Source organism: Myotis yumanensis, unplaced genomic scaffold, assembly GCF_028538775.1.
Source record: "Myotis yumanensis isolate MYYU_CA2020_CCGP unplaced genomic scaffold, mMyoYum1.0.hap1 SCAF_6, whole genome shotgun sequence".
NCBI classification, from domain to species: domain Eukaryota; kingdom Metazoa; phylum Chordata; class Mammalia; order Chiroptera; family Vespertilionidae; genus Myotis; species Myotis yumanensis.
In genome coordinates this window covers 91,767,216-91,786,022 of record NW_027223757.1, presented here as the reverse complement: position 1 = coordinate 91,786,022, position 18,807 = coordinate 91,767,216, and the positions used below count along the sequence as shown (strand labels likewise).

At 46.5% G+C, this 18,807-nt stretch overlaps 1 protein-coding gene across 3 annotated transcripts in view; it reads left to right on the top strand.

Moving 5' to 3' along the window:
• Positions 1–8,940: 8,940 nt before the first annotated feature.
• The window catches only part of PPARD (peroxisome proliferator activated receptor delta), a 75,604-nt gene continuing 65,737 nt past the window's right edge, over positions 8,941–18,807 (top strand). The window contains exons 1-2 of one of the 3 annotated variants that reach the window (XM_070418715.1): positions 8,941–9,036; positions 13,240–13,323. The gene's annotated coding sequence lies outside the window, so the exon portion shown is untranslated. Of the gene's footprint in view, positions 9,037–13,170; positions 13,324–18,807 lie in introns of all 3 variants that reach the window. The other 2 variants (XM_070418716.1, XM_070418717.1) reach the window with 2 other exon arrangements.

Sequence of the window (18,807 nt, the reverse complement as noted above, 5' to 3'; positions counted from 1 at the left end):
GAACTTATGTGCTTATGTGGTATCAAAGTTCATGTCTTTTGCAAGTTCACCAAATTCTGTTGCAAAGAGCCTCATTATAATCTAAAGTGTCACGAAGCAAAGCTGCCGGTATAACACGATGCATAGTTCAGGGGTGGGAAGTGAGATTCAAACTCTTCAGTGTGGCCCTAGCCAGTTTGGCTCAGTGCATAGAGAGTCGGCCTATGGACTGAAGGGTCCTGGGTTTGATTCTGGTCAAGGGCACATGCCCGGTTGCAGGCTCGATCCCCAGTACGGGGCATGCAGGAGGCAGCCGATCAATTATTCTGTCTCATCATTGATGTTTCTATCTTTCTCTTCCTCTCCCTTCCTATCTGAAATCAATTATATATATAAAAAGCTCTTAAGTGTAGTAGGGATTCAGGAAAAGGGGAATCATTAGGTAGAAGCTGAGATTCAAGATGGTCCTTAAAATGTTTAATAAGTAAGTAGGAAAACATAGGAACAATACACGTAGAAGGCAGCATACCACATGTATGGGCACAAGAACTCCGGATTCTGGTGTTGGATGGGAGGATCAGTGGTCCTCTATTGGTGTGGGTATCTCTAGGGTACAAGGAGTTTTAAGAAAATCAATTTGCTGCCCGGCTGGCATGGCTCTGTGGTTGAGCGTCAACTTATGAACCAGGAGGTCATAGTTCGATTCCTGGTCAGGGCACATGCCTGGGCCCAGGGCTCAATCCCCAGTGGGAGGCAAGTAGGAGGCAGCCAATCAGTGACTGTCCCTCATCATTGATGTTTCTATCTCTCTCTCCCTCTCCCTTCCTCTCTGAAATCAATAAAAACATATTTTAACAAAAGAAAATCAACTTGCAGATCTTCAGCTTCCAAGTTCTGTTTACCAAAACTCTTTCCTCTTTCACAATTTCACCTTCCCTACTTTCAGTAGCGAGGCTCACCATTCCCCATCCGCTGTCTTTCAGTAGGGGACTCCCCAGAGGGTGAAATTCCTGGTGCTCTAAACAAAGCTCCTATTTGAAATGCTAGTGCAGGGCTGTAGGTGCTGAGAAAGTGGGCAGCTCAAAACCTGGACAACAAATTCTTTTGGTTTTTAAGGCAGGATCTTTGCTTTCAAAACCCTTAACAATATTTTTTATCATAGATCTTTATGATTTTTTTTTGATGGGGGGAGACAACTCAGAAGTAGATGCCATTGCTAAATCAAACTCTCACTTCCTATCTACTTATGAAGTGAACAAGGTTTCTCAGCTTTAAAATAAAAAAAAAGGAACTAGAATTGATGCTGAATGCGGTCTCATTCTAATAAATAATATTCAACTGTGAACATCTGAACTACCTGAGGGTGGGGGTGGGGGAAGTAGTCCATGAATTTCATTGGTAAATACATTTCCAATGCATTTTTGTATTTATGTTTATTTAATATGTATAAAAATCATAATATTTATGTTGTTTTGCTCAACTGAGTACTACTAATATTTCTGATGGCCACTCAAACCAGAAAAAAATTTCTCACTTAGAGCTTTTAGTTACATAAAGCTTAGATTCTTTTTAAACTTTAACTTATATACATACTTTGGTTGCAGAGATGTATGATATTGTGATCAATAAAAGACTTCCAAGAATAAAATATGTTACATTAAGATTAGATTTTTGAGGGGAAAGAGGAATGGAAATACAAGTACAAGGAGAACAAGAAACAATGTAAAATGTTTTTATTGCTAAAGAAAAGCTTGTTCACGTTATTTTGTAAAAATATATTTTTATTGATTTCAGAGAGAAAGGAAGAGGGAGAGAGAGAAACATCAGTAATGAGAGAGAACCATTGATCAGCTGCCTCCTACATGCCTCCTACTGGGGATGTGCCCTTGACCAGAATCAAACCCAGGACCCTTCAGTCCACAGGCTGACATTCTATCCACTGAGCCAAACCGGGTAGGGCTGTTCATGTAATTTTTTAAAAATATGTTTTTATTGATTTCAGAGAGGGAGAGGGAGAGAGAGAGAGAAACATCAATGATGAGAGAGAATCATCGATCGGCTGCCTCCTGCACACCACACACTGGGAACCGAGCCCGCAACACAGGCATGTGCCCTGACCGGGAATCGAACCTGTGACCTCCTGGTTCACAGGCCGAGGTTCAACCACCAAGCCAGGCTGGCTGAGTTGTTCATGTTATTTTTAAGATGAATAATGGTAAGCATCAAATGACTTTGGGATTTGAGTTTTATTCAATATATTTAAACGGGTAACATGGCAGTTTTATATTAAAATGTCAATATTTATTAAAGAGTAGAAATTACATTCTCCCTCTGAAACTATTGTTTTAAATTAATGATGAAAAATATTAGATGTCACCATAAAAATGTGCAAGAAGCTTTACAGTTCCAATCTATTCTTTTAGGAGGCTACTACCATGAGAGACGTGTGACTAGAAAGGTAGAATGAGGCCTGAGTCTCAGAAGCTGGGTAGAGTTTAGACTTGAGCTGGCAAGCCGATCTCTCAGCCTCAGTTTCCTCACCTCTAAATGGGGTCTAGTCCAGGCTTTTGAATATCTATAATGGGACATAGGAAGGCATAGACAGTGGTTCTCAACCTTCTGGCCCTTTAAATACAGTTCCTCATGTTGTGACCCAACCATAAAATCATTTTCGTTGCTACTTCATAACTGTAATGTTGCTACTGTTATGAATCGTCATGTAAATATGTGATATGCAGGATGGTCTTAGGCGACCCCTGTGAAAGGGTCGTTCGACCGCCCAGGGGGTTGCGACCCACAGGTTGAGAACCGCTGGCATAGAGGGTGGGTGTGTGAGATAGTGAAAGAAACATCACCGGATGCCTGAATGCAATCCACACTGGGACTGGCAGAGGGAGCTCTCAGTCTCGGGGGCCCTCCCTCGGGGGCAGAAGAAAATATTTCCCAGTCTTTTAATTCCAGGGTTAGAAAAGAATTCCTCCGTCCTTTCCAACATTCCAGATAAAGCCGAGTGTATCCAATCTCTGATGCTCTCAGAAATACCCATGCCCTCGGGGCCACGTGAGGAGCACAGGCCTTGGGATCCCAGGTCATGCCTTTGTGGTTTGTATATAAGGAGATGTGACTGGCTGGAGAGCGAGAAGCTTGTTGCAAACTGTTGCTAGGATATGCAAGGTGGTTCCTCCTCAGGCACAGTGTCTACCCAGAGAGGTAGACACAGTGTCTACCGGAGAGGTGCCAGCTGGAAGATGCCTCTCTGGCCCCTGCTGTTGGGGGCGTGGGGTGGGGAGAGAGATTGCCCAGGAGGCTGACTTCAGGAGGGCCCCACCTGCTGGCTGGAGCCTGAAATGGCTGTGGAGGAGGTCAGAATCTACCGGTAATTCAAAGTGGACCTAGCCAGCCTTCTTGCTCCACATTTTAGGTTATCACTCATTTACACTGTAATTGGGCACCAGAGCAGGTTTTCAAAGCTGAGACCTCTGGTGGGTCTGGAAAGTGTTGCCGAGGCTTTTCCCAGCTTTCCCCACTTTGAGCTGTGCCTGGGCAAATCTAGTCAAAATGAAGATTTGGGGAAGCTATAGTAGTCTGGGTTTGTGATTCAGGTAACAGGTTAGTAAAAATGGAATTTATTAAAGAGTATAGAGAAGTTCCTTAAGTAATTGGGGGGATGGGAGAGCCAGTTTGGAGGCTGTAAAGTGAGGAACAATACCAAAGATCATGGCACAGTCCTCATGAAGACAGCCCAGCTGCCGCCACCTCTAGGTGCAGACGCTGCTGCTTCTGTGGCTGATGTCAGCAGGGCTGGACTCTGCTCTTACAACTGCTGCTTCTTACAACAGGAAATTAGGTGGAGCCGCTGCTCTGCCACTTACCTGAATGGATTATTTGTGCTGCCCACAGCCTCGTCCTCCCAGTCTCCAGTGCATCTGATTGGTGGAGCCTCGGTCACGTGGCTATGCCTTAGCTGCAAAGGAGGCTGGAAGCAAATGCCTGACATTTTCAGTCTCTCAAGTGGGAGATCCCCCAAATTTGGGTAGGTGATTCAGAAGTTAGGAGGCCCAAACCAAGGAAAGCCTTGAAGAGGATGGATATTCATAAAATGGCACATGGTGAGGCCAGCAATCTGGGTGGCAAAAGGCACTATGATCATTTTATCTGAGGAACAAAGGATATTGTAGCTTAAAAAGAAAAAATATAGGGGAGTGGGCTCAAACGTCAAAAGGACTCTTATATGGAAAACAGTTTGACTTAGCGCACCTTCAAGAACTAGAACTAAGACTACTGGGTAGGATAACCAGAGAATACAAAATTTTCCTCAATATAAGGAAGATTTTTCTTTTTGTGCCTAAAAAGCAAATCATGTTTCGATTATGGGGAAAAAAAATGCTCAGAATAAAAATAAAGAAAGATTAAAAACTCACACAACCCCACCCAAAGACAACTGCTGGTAACATTTTAGTGTGTGCTTCCAGTTTTTTCTATGCTATTTTTTTATTTTCCAAGCGATATACTTATCTATATATGCTAAACATATTATCAGATCCTGCTTTTTGCCCACTGAAAATCAGATCATAACATTTCCCACTTTTTAACCAAATCTTTGTAGGCATCATTTTTTTTAAAGAATTTTTTTCATAACTATATTTGAAAATATGTTTTTGTTGATTTTATTGGAAAAGAGGAGACAGAGAGAGAACCATTGATGTGAAAGAGAAACATCAATTAGTTGTCTCCCACATGACTGGAACAGAACTCTCCATCTGGGTGTGTATCCTTTTAAATATAAAAGTGAAATGAGGTGAAAATGTAGCATCTCAACAGTGCTCCCGGAATTTCTTTTAGGGAGAGAACTCTCTTTATTAGGGGAAATAAGCCTGTTAGGGGTAGTGAGTGAGATCTTTAGGGCATGAGTGTTGACAGGAAACCTAGCAATAAAGAAACATAGCTAAGCCCTGCCTGGTGTGGCTCAGTTGGTGGAGCATTGGCCTAGGCACCAAAAGGTTCCAGTTCAATTCCCAATCGATGTTTCTCTCTCCTTCTCCCTCTCTCTCTCAAATCAATAAAAACAGCCCAGCCAGAGGAATTTGTTTTTTTCTCTGGAGAGGGTGGGATAAAGAACAGAGAGGAGAAGTAGTGATTTGGGAAAACGCCAGGCCCTAAGGGATAAAGGGCCAGTTAGAAAACCTCAGATGGGGAATTGATCATGTTGACAAGTCTTACCTACACCTACTTAAAAGGACGAAGGCCCTAGCTGGTTTGGCTCAGTGGATGGAGCATTGGCCTGTTGACTGAAGAGTCCCAGGTTTCATTCCAGTCAAGGGTATGTGCCCAGGTTTCGGGCTCGATCAGGTTGCAGGCTCGATTGGGTTGTCCCAGTGTGGGGCATGCAGGAGGCAGCTGATCCATGATTCTTTCTCAACATTGATGTTTCTATCTCTCTCTCCCTCTCCCTTCCTCTTTGAAATCAATTATATACTAGAGGCTCGATGCAAGAAATTTGTGCAAGAGTAGGCCTTCCTTCCCCTGGCTGCCGGCACTGGCTTTCCTCTGGCACCCAGGACCCAGGCTTCCCTCGCAGCCCTGGCTTTGTCCGGAAGGATGGAAGGCCATCTGGAAGGATGTCCAGTCTAATTAGCATATTACACTTTTATTATTTATATATGTGTGTGTGTGTGTGTGTGTGTGTGTGTATGTATTATAAAAAGGCAACAAATGTATCAATTCTTTTTTTAAAATTTGATTTTAGAGAAAGGAACATCAATTAGCTTGAGGGATAGAACCCGTAACCTGGGTATGTATCCTGACTGGGAATCAAACTCTTCACCTTCTGGTATACAGGATGATCCACCAACCTATTGAGCCACACAGGGCAGGGCCAAATGTATGAATTCTTTTTCTCTTTTTAAAAATAATTATCCATTCATTATTTTTTTTTAAAAAATTCTTTATTGTTTAAAGTATTACATATAATATTACATATGTCTCCTTTTCCCTCCATTGACCTCTCCCTGGCCACCCCCCAGCCCCCAGCACATGCCCTCACCCCCCTAGTGTCTGTGTCCATTGGTTATATGCATGCATAGAAGTCCTTTGGTTGATCTCTTACCTCATCCTCCTCCCCCCCCTTCCCTCTGAAGTTTGACGGTCTGTTTAATGCTTCTCTGTCTCTGGATCTGTTTTTGTTCATCAGTTTATGTTGTTGATTATATTCCACAAATGAGCAAGATCATGTGATATTTATCTTTCTCCAACTGCCTTTCGCTTAGCATAATGCTCTCCAGGTCCATCCATGCTGTTGCGAATGGTAAGAGTTCTTTCTTTTTTTTTAATATATATTTTTATTGATTTCAGAGAGGAAGGGAGAGGGAGAGATGGAAACATCAATGATGAGAGAGAATCGTTGATCGGCTGCCTCCTGCACACCCCCTACTGGGGATCAAACCTGCAACCCAGGCATGTGCCCTTGACTGGAATCGAACCCGGGATCCTTCAGTCCGCTCTATTCACTAAGCCAAGCCAGCCAGGGCAAGAGTTCTTTCTTTTTTACAGCAGTGTAGTCTTCCATTGTGTAGATGTACCACTGTTTTTTAACCCACTCATCTGCTGATGGGCACTTAAGCTGTTTCCAAATCTTAGCTACTGTAAATTGTGCTGCTATGAACATAGGGGTGCATATATCCTTTCTGATTGGTGTTTCTGATTTCTTGGGATATATTCCTAAAAGTGGGATTATTGGGTGAATTGGGAGTTCCATTTTTAATTTTTTGAGGAAATGCCATACTGTTTCCACAGTGGCTGCACCCCTACCAGCAGTGCACCAGGGTTCTGTTTTCTCCACATCCTCGCCAGCACTTTGGTTTGTCTATTTGTTGATGGTAGCCATTCTGACAGGTGTGAAATGGTACCTCATTGTCATTTTGATTTGCATCTCTCAGGTGATTAGGGGCGTGGAGCATGTTTTCATATGTCTCTGGGCTTTCTGTATGTCCACTTTTGAAAGGTGTCTATTTAAGTCCTTTGCCCATTTTTTGATTGGATTGTTTATCTTTCTTTCGTTAACATGTATGAGTTCCCTATAAATTTTGGAGATTAGGCCCTTATCAGATATAACATTGGCAAATATGTTCTCTCATACAGTGGACTTTCTTGTTTTGTTGATGGTTTCTTTTGCTGTGCAGAAGCCTTTTATTTTGATGTAGTCCCATTTGTTTATTTTCTCCTTAGTTTCCATTGCCCTAAGAGCTGTGTCAGTAAAGATACTGCTACGACATGTGTCTGATATTTTGCTGCCCAAATGTATAAATTCTTAAAATCATAGAATTATTTGTGTAGAATCTCAGAATATTTACAACCGTTTATCAAAACCTCAAGTATATTTTTAAACTATAAAACCTTCCTTAAAAAAAAGAAAGAAAAATTCAATTGGGGATGGGGAAGAACTTCAAAGAATGCCGCTGTGTGCGTGTAAACTGTAAAGTATCATTTGCCCCTGCCTCAGGGCCCAGAGGATCATGATGACTTCTATACCTGTGAATGTTTTGTGAGGGAAGAGGCGGGGAGTCCTCAGGAAGGGTTCAGCTCTCCATTTCTGAATTGTGGTTCTGCAATAGCCCGGCTGAACCAGGAGCCCAGAAGCAGAGAGATTTAGGAGAATATGAATCCTCAGAACCTTGCAGAAATCTTAGGGAAGGTTTTGACTTACACAATCCATTCTTACTTCAACCTCAAAGGGTAAGGAGGTTGACATCTGAATTACAAAAGTAATGCATATTAATTTTTAAAGAATAGAAAATAAAAAGAGAAGCAGAAAGAAAAAAAAATCACTCAATAGTTCCACCATCCAGATATCTGAGGGTGTGGCCTGAGGAGCATATGGGAGAGGGGAGGGGTCATCTTTAAAGATGGCGAAGAAGAGGAAGTTACCCATTGATCATATACTCATGAGTCAAGATGACAAACCCAGCTTCTTCCACCAGACTGCCTCCCGGCTGCTAGGTACCTTTGTATGGTATATCTGAAAGCACAGGCTGGGGCAACAGGGCTCTTCCAGATCCTAAAAACCTGGGTTAGAAGCAAGAACGAAATTTTCTTCAACAGTAGGAAGGATGCTCAAGTGTATTCAATAAGAACATGGGAAGACAGGTAAGAAGCCCAGAACCATCCATTCCTATTGCAGAAGCCTCTAGACCAGCGGTTCTCAACCTGTGGGTCGCGACCCCCTTTGGGGTCGAACGACCCTTTCACAGGGGTTGCCTAAGACCATCAGAAAACACATATATAATTACATGTTGTTTTTGTGATTAATCACTATGGTTTCATTATGTTCAATTTGTAACAATGAAAATACATCCTGCATATCACATATTTACATTACGATTCGTAACAGTAGCAACATTACAGTTATGAAGTAGCAACGAAAATAATTTGATGGTTGGGGGTCACCACAACATGAGGAACTGTATTAAAGGGTCGCGCCACTAGGAAGGTTGAGAACCACTGCTCTAGAGTCTAGAGAGGCAGGAAAGTCCTTTTATGAAAGTTACGAGCAGCACAATCTCGTCCAGTGGAGTCTGGAGTCTGAAGAGTCGGGTTCTGTTGCTTCCTGCAGCAAGTCACGCACCTTGTCTCCACTGGAGGATGAAGAGGCTAGACCAGATGACCCCTAGTTCCCTCCAGCTTTAAATTCCCTTTAGCGATACATACTTGCTAGACCTGTTTCGCTGGCCTGGAGCTCCCTCCCAGCTCCTCCCTAAGCGGCCGGGTCCGCATCCGGCACCAGAGGGCGCTGCAGCGGCCAGAGCGGCGTGCGGTGGGCGGAGTGGCAGGATCAGCGGAGCCTCCAGGAGGCGCGGTGATTGGCTGGCTCGGGCGGAAAGGGGCGTGGGGAGGGGGGGTGAAGCCGAGCTGCGCGGTGACGTCACGCCCGCGGGGGCGGGGCGGGGCGGCGCTGCGTGTGACGCCCGGCCGCGGCGGAGCTGGGATTAATGGGAAAAGTTTTGGCAGAAGCCGGAGGAGCCTGCGGGACGGCGGCGGCGGCGCGAGAGGCGGCCGGGACAGGTCAGTCCGGGTCGGGGAGGCGGGTCGGCACGCAGCGGAGGTAAGCGGCAGGTCCGGGCCGAGGCGGCCCACGCGGCCGGGACGCCAGGCCCAGAGGGGAGTGGGGGCGGGAACAGCAGCCGGGGTCCGGGGACCGAGCCGCCGCCGCCTCCCGACGCTCGGACTCGGGCCGGTCTGTGGTGGCCCGTTGCTGCCTGGCGCCCCTGTGCCCCAGCCCTTGGGACCTTCACCGCTGTCTGAGCCCAGCTGCAGGCCTCCGCACCCGACTGTGACCCCACTTGGGCCTCGTGGCCCCGTCTCCTCCCGCGTCAGTGTTGGGAGAGCCCGGGCTCAGGCTCGGGTGGTCTCCCGCTCCCCACCCTGGCCCCTGACCTTCCTTCGTCTCTTCTCCGGTGTCCCCAGATGCATTGCCCTCTGCCCGGGGTCTCCTTGGGGATCTTCCCTGCCCCCTGGTTATCCTTGTCCCCGGCCTTCGTCCTTCCATCCTTGCCCTCAGCCTTTGCTCTGTTCCATCCCTGTCCCCTCCGTCCCCCGCTGCCTGCCCCTCAGTATTGGGGCTCCTCCTCGTCTCCCTCGTGGGGTTACAGGCTTCTTCAGCCCCGGGCTGCTTACCTGTCTACCTAAGCCTGTCCTGCCCGGCTCCTCTCAGAGGCCCTGCTTTTGCCCCTCTCACCCCTTCCCTCCCAGGGCCTTGCCTCAGGGAGAAGCATTAGCTCACACACTACTGTGCTTCCCTCTTGACCTGCAGCTGAGATAGCAGGGGGGTGAGGAGCATTGAATGTCGGAGATAAAGAGCAGGTTATGTCTTCGTGGGAGAATTTACTGGGGTGTTGCATCAGGGATGATGTGCAGTTTGTAGATCGTTCTTCTCATCTCAGCTGTAATACTTCTTTATGGGCCTGTTGACTTCCAGGAACCCTTGGGAAGAGACTGGCTGCCGAGTTGGGCGTGCGCCAGGCGTGGCTGGAGGCCTCGTCCAGCTCTTTTCCCCTTCCAGGAAACAGGGCTGCGTGTCTTTCCACTCTGGACGTACTGAACACATGCACATCGTGATACCCCAGCCCATGGCAGCCCTGACTCCCACCTTCGGACCTGTGGTTCTCAACCTTTTCCCTCTGTGCTGACTCCAGACAGTGTTTTTCCTGTTTGAGTTTTAAACAGATTGCCGCCCGATAGCTCCGGGGCTGGCAGACATCTGTCCCTTTTGCTGGTGATGGCTTGAACCAGCTGCTGACTTTCCCTCGTGCATCTCTGATCCACGGACTGCGTCAGGGCCTCTGATTCCCGGCCCTCACTGAGCGGGTTCTTTTGAAGTTTCTCCCTGCATTTTCCTTGGGAGCTTAATTTCCTGTGGATCCAAGAGGGAAGTGGACACTGAAGTTCTGTTCCCTTTGCCCAGGCGTTACATCAAAGGTCAGGTCACTGTCTGCCCAGGCGGTCTGGGACGGCGTTAGTCAGACTGTGGCAAGAGCTTCAGTCGCTTCTAGTCACAGAGACAATTCTGTCTGGGGCCAGAGAGCCCACCACCTTTGTGGTGTGTCGGGGTATGTAACCTTCTCGCCAGGCAGAAAGTTCTTTTCAGATATCTTCCACCTGAACTCCTTTATTTGGAGTTGGTAACCCTAGAGAGATCGTCAGGAAGGAACATACAGGCCCCTGTTTCTGCCCGATCTGGTCTGGAAGATTCAGAAAGCGTGACCCACTCTCACGTTCAGAAACGAGGGCCTGTTGTTTCACGTGGCTCTGGGTTTCTAGGTCTTCTCTTTTGAGGATCGTGCTCTCTGTCTTTGAGCCAGAATTGGACACAGAATTGGCAACTTTCAGGGGCTTTGGTGGAGAGCCAACTGAACTAGCTAGGCCAGACTTCAAGTTTTGGAATCCTCTTGTGCACTGAACTTTTCTGTGAAAGAAATAGGATCCAGGATGGCTGAGCCAGTCCCCTCTCCACTGACCCCAGAGTCCCCTCTTAAGCAGCAGTTGGGGGGATTTGGGCAGAATGGACCAAAAGGGGTCCCTTGTTCTATGAAAAACAGGATTTGGATGGGAAATTCTAATGAAGTTGAGGTTGTGGGTTTGGCAGTTATTTAGTCGAATCTCAGGCTCCCAAGGGTTTTGCCTGCCCCTGAGCAGTTTGCTACTCCTCTGTCTTTGCTCACCTGCACTCCCCACTGAGGGGGTAGGTGAGAGGGCTTGGGAAGAGGTCAAGCCCACTCCTTGTGGAGCAGGTTGGGCACCAGCATCCCTGGCCTATAGCTTCCTGCAGTTTGCTCACGCTGTCGTTTTCTATGTGGGAAGTTACGATTGTCCGTCCCCAAGTTCCCATTTAGTGATTTTTACAGAGCCAGGGTCAGCCTGCCTCTTTCGCAAAGGTGTGAGCAGACGGGCCTCTGACAGTATCTACAGATGGTGTAGCCCATTGCTTCTGGTTGAATGAGCTAAGTATACTGAGCCACTCTTTCGTTTGGCTGCCTTTCTCCCTGCCTCTCCACCACCACGTTTTCCTTCTTTGGGGTGTGCCTCAGCCCACTGAGGAAGAATTGCCCTTACTCAGCCTGCCACCTCCACCCGTGGTCCCTGAGACCGCTCCCCCGACCTGGTGAGAGGACAGCCAGTGTTGGATGCTGGCCTGGGAAGCTACCAGGCCCCTGCTTTGGGTAGAGGACAGCTGTCCTGGCTGCCAGGCAAGCTGTCTTCAGGGCCTGCGGATGCTGGCGTGTCCTGGGACTGCAGCTCCTCTCTCTCAGGAGGAGTGGACCTGGCTCTTCTGAAGGCTTCAGCTCCATCCTGTCCCTGAGGCTCCCCTGCCAGGGTGTTTCCTGGCATCTGGGAGGCTAATTGTGGGCCCTCCTGGAAATGCCAGGAGCTGCCCTACAGCCCAGCAGTTCCATGCTGGGAACACTCTTCTTCCTTCCCACGTAGCATCTCCATGGACTTCGTCGGTCCTGCCAGGCTCTTGTTTGTGTCACGTCAGAAGTTCTGTGCGGGACATAGAAAGGGAGTGGACTGACTATTCCTGGGGGGGGTGCGGGAAGAGACTGGACAAAAATCGTGCACCTATGGATGAGGACAGTGGGTGGGGTGAGAACAGGGAGGAGGGGAGTTATGGGGGGAAAAAGAGGAACAAATGTAATAATCTGAACAATAAAGATTTAATTAAAAAAAAAAAAAAGAAAACAGAAAGAAAAAAAAAGAAGAAGTTCTGTGCGTGATGCCCTTGTCTGTGCTGTGTTGTCCCGGATTGCCCAGTGGCTGCTGCTTGTTGATGGTTTGATGTCCTGAGCACGTTTCTGTGCCTTTGGATCTAGGGGAGGAGTTACTTGAAGCAGCTGAGTTACACCGTGTCAGAGGGGAGCTGGGCACTTGCTGGCAGGGAGGAAATGTCCCATCGCATCAGATTTCAGACATGTGGGTCTTCTCGCTTGGGAGATAGTTCCTGGCCTTCATAGCTCAGAGGCTGGTGATTGGGGTGTGACCCCGGTCCTGTCTCCATGGGGTTTTGGTCAAGGAATCAGACATGACTCAGGGCATCTCCTTTATGAGTTGTTAACCATCGGAAGTGTTGGGCTCTAGCACCTCCTTCATCTTGCCAGCTCCTCCTGCCCCACCCGGTACAGTCAGCAGAGCCAGTGTCTTCTTACTTGGAAATGAGCAGAGTACTTCCAGGATTGGGAAATGCTTGCTACGTAGGCTCAGAATAACAACATCTCGTTTGGCTGCCTGGACCAAACTGGGGCTCCTGTGGACTGAGGGGGGAGGCGGGGGTGTATGAGGGACAGAGGGGGAGCCCGCTTGCCTTAGGAGCACTCTTTGAGCCCTAGTGTCTATTTTTTTTTTAAATGTATTATAGATTTTAGAGAGAGGGGAAGGAAGAAAGAGAAATAGAAACATTGATGAGAAAGAAATATCGAACGGCTGCCTCCTGCATGCCCCTATTGGGGATCAAGCCCACAACCTGGGCATGTGTCCGTCCTAGTGTTTTATTATAACACAGGAGGCCCGATGCACGAAAAGCCTGCAAGAGTAGTCCTTTCCCCTGGCTGCGGCACCGGCTTCCCTCCCAGCCCTGGCTTCGTCCGGAAGGTCATCTGGAAGGACATCTGGTCTAATTAGCATATTACGCTTTTATTATTATAGATATTAGAGCTGCTTTTCTGACTCCGGCACGTCTCAGCTAAAGATGTTGGGTTTCTTTCCATCCTGCAGTGTTGTGTGGTGTTTTGGGCATGTACGTGGTACTCACGCAGTGGCTTCTGCTCACCGACAGATGAGGACAGATGCGCCAAAGAGGTAATCACGTTTTCCTTACCCAGGGGCCTCTAACAGCTGGCACACACATTCCGATACAGGGTCCTGGCCTAGAAGATGAAATAATTTCACTAGGACTGAGTCCCAGATCCCAGGTGCCTGTCATAAAACCTGGTACTCATCACTTGCACATAGCAGACGCTTACTAAACGATTATTGAATGTCTATGACTTAACATAGTTTTTTGGGGAGCGTTGAGATTTTCATCTTTACAACCACTAAACATAAACTCCACAAGGACAGGGACTTATTTTGTTTGCTATTGTGTCTAGGACAGTGTCTGGCATAGAAGATGCTAAATAAATATTTGTTGAGTGAATAAATGCACACACTTTCTCTCTGCCCATATAGGTGCCAGGCCACAAAGATGGTGTTCATCATTCTCTTTCATTTGTGCATTAAACATTTTGGAGTGTCTACTATGTGCCAGGCACAGTACCGGCATTGGGAAAGGATGATAGTAAAAAAACAGAATCAACCCCTGTCTCATGGGTCGGTATTTGCTGGCATATATGAGAGCTGGGCATAATACACAGAATTGTTCCTTCCATGTCTGCTGGGGTGGTGGGTCCTTACCAGAGTCTGAACAATGCTCTGGGCTTCCCATTGCTGTTTCCCTGTTCTCTGGATGCCTGGCAGGTTTTATAAATTCTCCGAGGGGAGCTCCAGGGAATTCGATGTTCATTGTCCCAGCTCTTTGGGAGGCTGGGCTGTGATGGGGTCCCTGCTGGGGGCCAGGGGTAACATGGGGCTCCTGTCTGATTTGTTTTAATCTCCAGGTTTTAATGGTTCCAGTAGCTGTTTATGGCTTCACTTCCCTTTCCCCCGCCTTTAACACCCCGCGGGTTTTCCTGTTGCCAAACAGGGTGCTGAGCCCATGTGTCTTTCTTTTTGTGGGGGTCAGGTTGTTTGTGGATCTTGCAGGAAGGCCCTCAGGCAGGGGCCACTCCTGTTCTCAAACCCACACCAAGTCCTTTCCTCTGAAGGAAATGGGAAGGAGGAAGGAGGGGGTTGGGGAGGCCTCTGAGGTTCCCTGAGAAGGGTTGAAGTAGGAGTTCCCCTGAGCAGGAAGAGCTACTGAGTTGAGTTGATTTGCTTTATCACTTGTTTCAGCAGCAGCAGCTAGCCATAGTGGCAGTAGCATACTTGTCCACGGGTCAATTGTCCAGTTCATCCCTGAGCTGTGTGCTCCCAGTCTCAGCTAAAATTTTTCTTTTTCAGTTTCCCCTGGCAAAGGTAAGCCTATAGCTTTATCAGGTTTTTTTCAGTGTTAATCTACAAAACTGGTGTTGTCATCTTAGTCTTTCCTCTCTGAGGCACTTTTGTGGGCCAGGAGCTGTGACAGATGTTTCACACATGGCCTCACGCCCCAGGTGTGTGGAACCTGTTGGGGAGAGAAGATGTATGCACACAAAGATGTTTAAGACATTAGGGAGCTGGCGGGTTCTGAGAACATGCTGCTCATGGGTACTCACTGAGAGGAGCAAGTCACCACTGAGGACTGGCTTTGTCCCTGAAGAAGCTGAGTTCAGATTGCGCTTTGAAAGTGTTATGCCCAGATTTCAAGATCCCCAAGAAACCAACATCAGGGAGCCAGCCAGTCCGATGCAAAAGCATAAGAATCTGTATTTCAAGCTAGCTTGAGCTCCCCGTCCACCAGACTCGCCAACACAATGGCAAGCCAAGTGGCCGAGAGAGCGAACCCCCGCGTAGAGACGGGCTTTATGGGGGGGGTTGGAGTAAGGGGAGGAGAAAGGACTGTGCTCTGCTGCCTGGGTGTGGCTAGCAGAGTAGGACGTAGCCCCTACCCTGGGGCAAGATGGAGGACCTAGCCCTCGCCCTTTCAGAAAGAAAGTTGGTTTATTTTATAGTCAGCTTTAGAATATTGTTAAACAGTGATTTTCAAGCTTTTTGGCCTTGAAACCCTTTTACATTCTTAAGATTTATTAAGGGCCCCAAGAACTTTTGTTTATTATCAAGCTAAAAATGAAAACTTAGGAATTTCTAAGAATTACTAATTTATTAAGTCATTTACTATAATAATAATAATAAACCCATTACATTTATCACAGATGAAAATTTTAATGAAAAATAGCTGTTTTTTAAAACAAAAAAGTTGTGAGGAGTGACACAGTTTTACATTTTTGCTAATCTCTTAATGCCTAATCTAATTGAAGGCAGCTGTGTTTTTATAACTGCTTCTATGTCCGATCTCTTAAAATATGTCTTATTGGAAGGATATGAAAAAAAAAATTTTTTTTCTTACAGATACATAGTTGAGAATGAGAGGGTTATTTTAATATATTTTGCAGTAATTGTGGCTATTCTTTGATGCGATAACAAAACTTGACAAGTGGTAGGATAATCTTAAAGGTTAGTCGTAATGTGGAGTCTAAAACCTTATCGACAAACTTTTTAAAAAATATATTTTTATTGATTTCAGAGAGAAAGGGAGAGGGAGAGAGAGAGATAGAAACATCAATGATGAGAGAGAATCATCGATTGGCTGCCTCCTGCATGTCCCCTACTGGGGATGGAGCCCGCAACCTGGGCATGTGCCCTGACTGGGAATCGAACCGTGACCTCCTGGTGCATAGGTTGATGCTCAACCACTGAGCCACACCAGCCGGTCATCAACAAACTTTTTATGCTTTGTGACATTAAGCCTGTGGACTGAAGGGTCCCTGGCTCAATTTCAGTCAAGGGCACATGCCTGGGTTGCGGGCTTAATTCCCAGTAGGGGGCGCGCAGAAGGCAGCCGATAAATTATTTACTCTCATCATTGATGTTTCTCTCTCTCTTCCTCTCTGAAATCAATTATCTATCTATCTATCTATCTATCTACCTATCTATCTATATATTTTTAAGTCTTCAAGTATTGAGAAACTGTCAACCTCACAGTGGTGGATGCAGGTTTTCTATAATTTGAATTTCTCGTGAAAGCTTGATTTTTATCATTGGTAATATACTGTCAGATTTTTTTCTTGAAGTGTCTTTGCCACTTCATTTATTTTCAAGAAAAACTTGGTTGAATACCCAAGTATAATTTATTATATATATTTTTAATTTTTGTTTTTGTTAATCCTCACCTGAGAATATTTTTTTCATTGATTTTGAGAGAGAGAGAGTGGAAGGGATGGGGAGAGACAGAGAGAGAACCATTGATGTGAGAGAGACACTTGGACTGGTTGCCTCCCACATACACCCCGACCAGGGCCAGGGATCAAGCCTGCAGCCGAGGTACATGCCCTTGACCGGAATCAAACCTGTGAACCATGGGGGAAGCTCTAACCACTGAGCAAGCTGGCCAGGGCTAAATAATTATAATTTGTTCATCTTTTCTTTCAAGTAAAAATTGTGTTTCATGAGAAAAGTGGCTAGTTTAGCTTGCAACTCAAACAGTCACACAACTGCTTTTTCATGTCATTCCTATTTTGTTACACAGAATATTTAAAAGATGTGCACTTAAGGGTCAAGATTTAATAAGTTAATTTTTAGTGGTTCATCTAGGACAGTGGTCGGCAAACTGCGGCTCAATAAACCACAGTTCGCGAGCCACATGTGGCTCTTTGGCCCCTCGAGTGTGGCTCTTCCACAAAATACCAACTTCTGCGCATGGGCCACGAAGTTTCAGCATCTGCACGTCGTATTTTGTGGAAGAGCCACACTCAAGGGGCCAAAGAGCCGTATGTGGCTCGTGAGCCGCGGTTTGCCGACCACGGATCTAGGACATTCCTAAGTGAAATTGGCACTTTATTATCTTTTTAAAAATTATGTTCTTATTGTTTTTAGAGAGACAGGAAGGGAAAGAGAAATATTGATGTTTGAAAAAGGCATCAGTTGGCTGCCTACTGCATGCCCCCTACTGGGGTATCGAGTCCTGACTGGGAATCGAAGTGGAGACCTCTTGGTGCAGGAGATGACACTTAACCAACTGAGCCAGGACGGTACTTTATTATCTTTAACGATTCTGTATGTTGAGTGGGCTCAGCTGGGTGGTCTTCACTTGGGGACTCTCTTTTGCTATAGTCGAATGGAGGCTGGGCAGGAGTCATGTAAAGGCTCAGCTGGGCTGGACTTCCCCACTTGCTCACTCACATGGCTGGCGCTGGAGGCTGGTTGTTCACTAGAGTGCCTCCATGTGGGCTCTCCATGTGCCTTGGGCTTCTCACAACATGGCAGCTGGATTCTGAGCAGAAACATCCCAAGAGTGAGTATACTGAGAGATCCAGGCATAAATGGTCAGGTCTCTTATGACCTCGCTTTAGAAGTCACACAATGTCACTTCCTCTGTATTTTCTTAATCATAGGACCAGTTCAGATTCAAGGAGGGGACTACACAATGGTTTGAATGACAAGAGGCATGGTTTATTGGGAGTGAGAAAGGCCTTCTTAGAGACCAGCATCTTTTATGTGAGATAACCTAGCTAGTATCTGAATACTTTTAGGAGAAAAGTGCTTCTTCTCATGATTTCCATTCCTGGAAACCATTGTTGGGAAATTTCTAGTAGGTTGATAGAAGCTGTTGAATGCCAGGTGAAGGAATGTGCACTTTATGTTCTTTGGGCAGTAGGTAGCCATTGGTGTTTTTGTTGTTGTTTTTAATATATTTTATTGATTTTTTAAAGAGAGGAAGGGAGAGGGATAGAGAGTTAGAAACATCGATGAGAGATAAACATCGTTCAGCTGCCTCCTGCACACCTCCCACTGGGGATGTGCCCGCAACCAAGGTACATGCCCTTGACCGGAATCGAACCTGGGACCCTTCAGTCTGCAGGCCAACACTCTATCCACTGAGCCAAACCGGGTAGGGCTGTTTTTGTTTTTTTTAATCCTCACCTGAGGATATGTTTATTGATGAGAGAGAAAGAGAAAGAGAGAGAAACATCATGGAAACATCAATCTGAGAGAGGAACATCAATGGGTTGCTTCCCGTACATGCCCCATTCAGGATTAAACTTGCAACCTAGGTATGTGCCCTGATCGGGAATCAAACCCGCAATGTATGGGATGACGCTCCAACCAACTGAGCCACCTGGCTGGGCATCTGTTGGTGGTTTTGAAACAAGGAGTGGTTGTGTTAATGTTGCAAAAAGGCGGATTGAATGGGGAAAAAATGGAGGTTAATAGATTAGGTAGGAGACTACTGCAGTAATTTAAATGTTAGGGAATTCTTCCTCGTGTTAAATTTGAGTTTCTCTGGTTGCTGTTAAAATTACTGATTTTGATCTATCTGCCACATAGATTAAGGTACCCAGAGCACGGGTGGAGTAGCACCCCCATCCCACCCCTGTGATTTAGGAATGTTGATACACTGGAAAGATTTACAGGTTCACAAAAGTTGAGGCAACTGTCCCTGGCCGGTGTGGCTTAGTTGTTTGAAAGTTGTCTTGTGCACCTGAAGGTGACGGGTTTGATTCCTGGTCAGGGTTCAGGGTACATATGGGATTGATGTTTTTCTCTCAC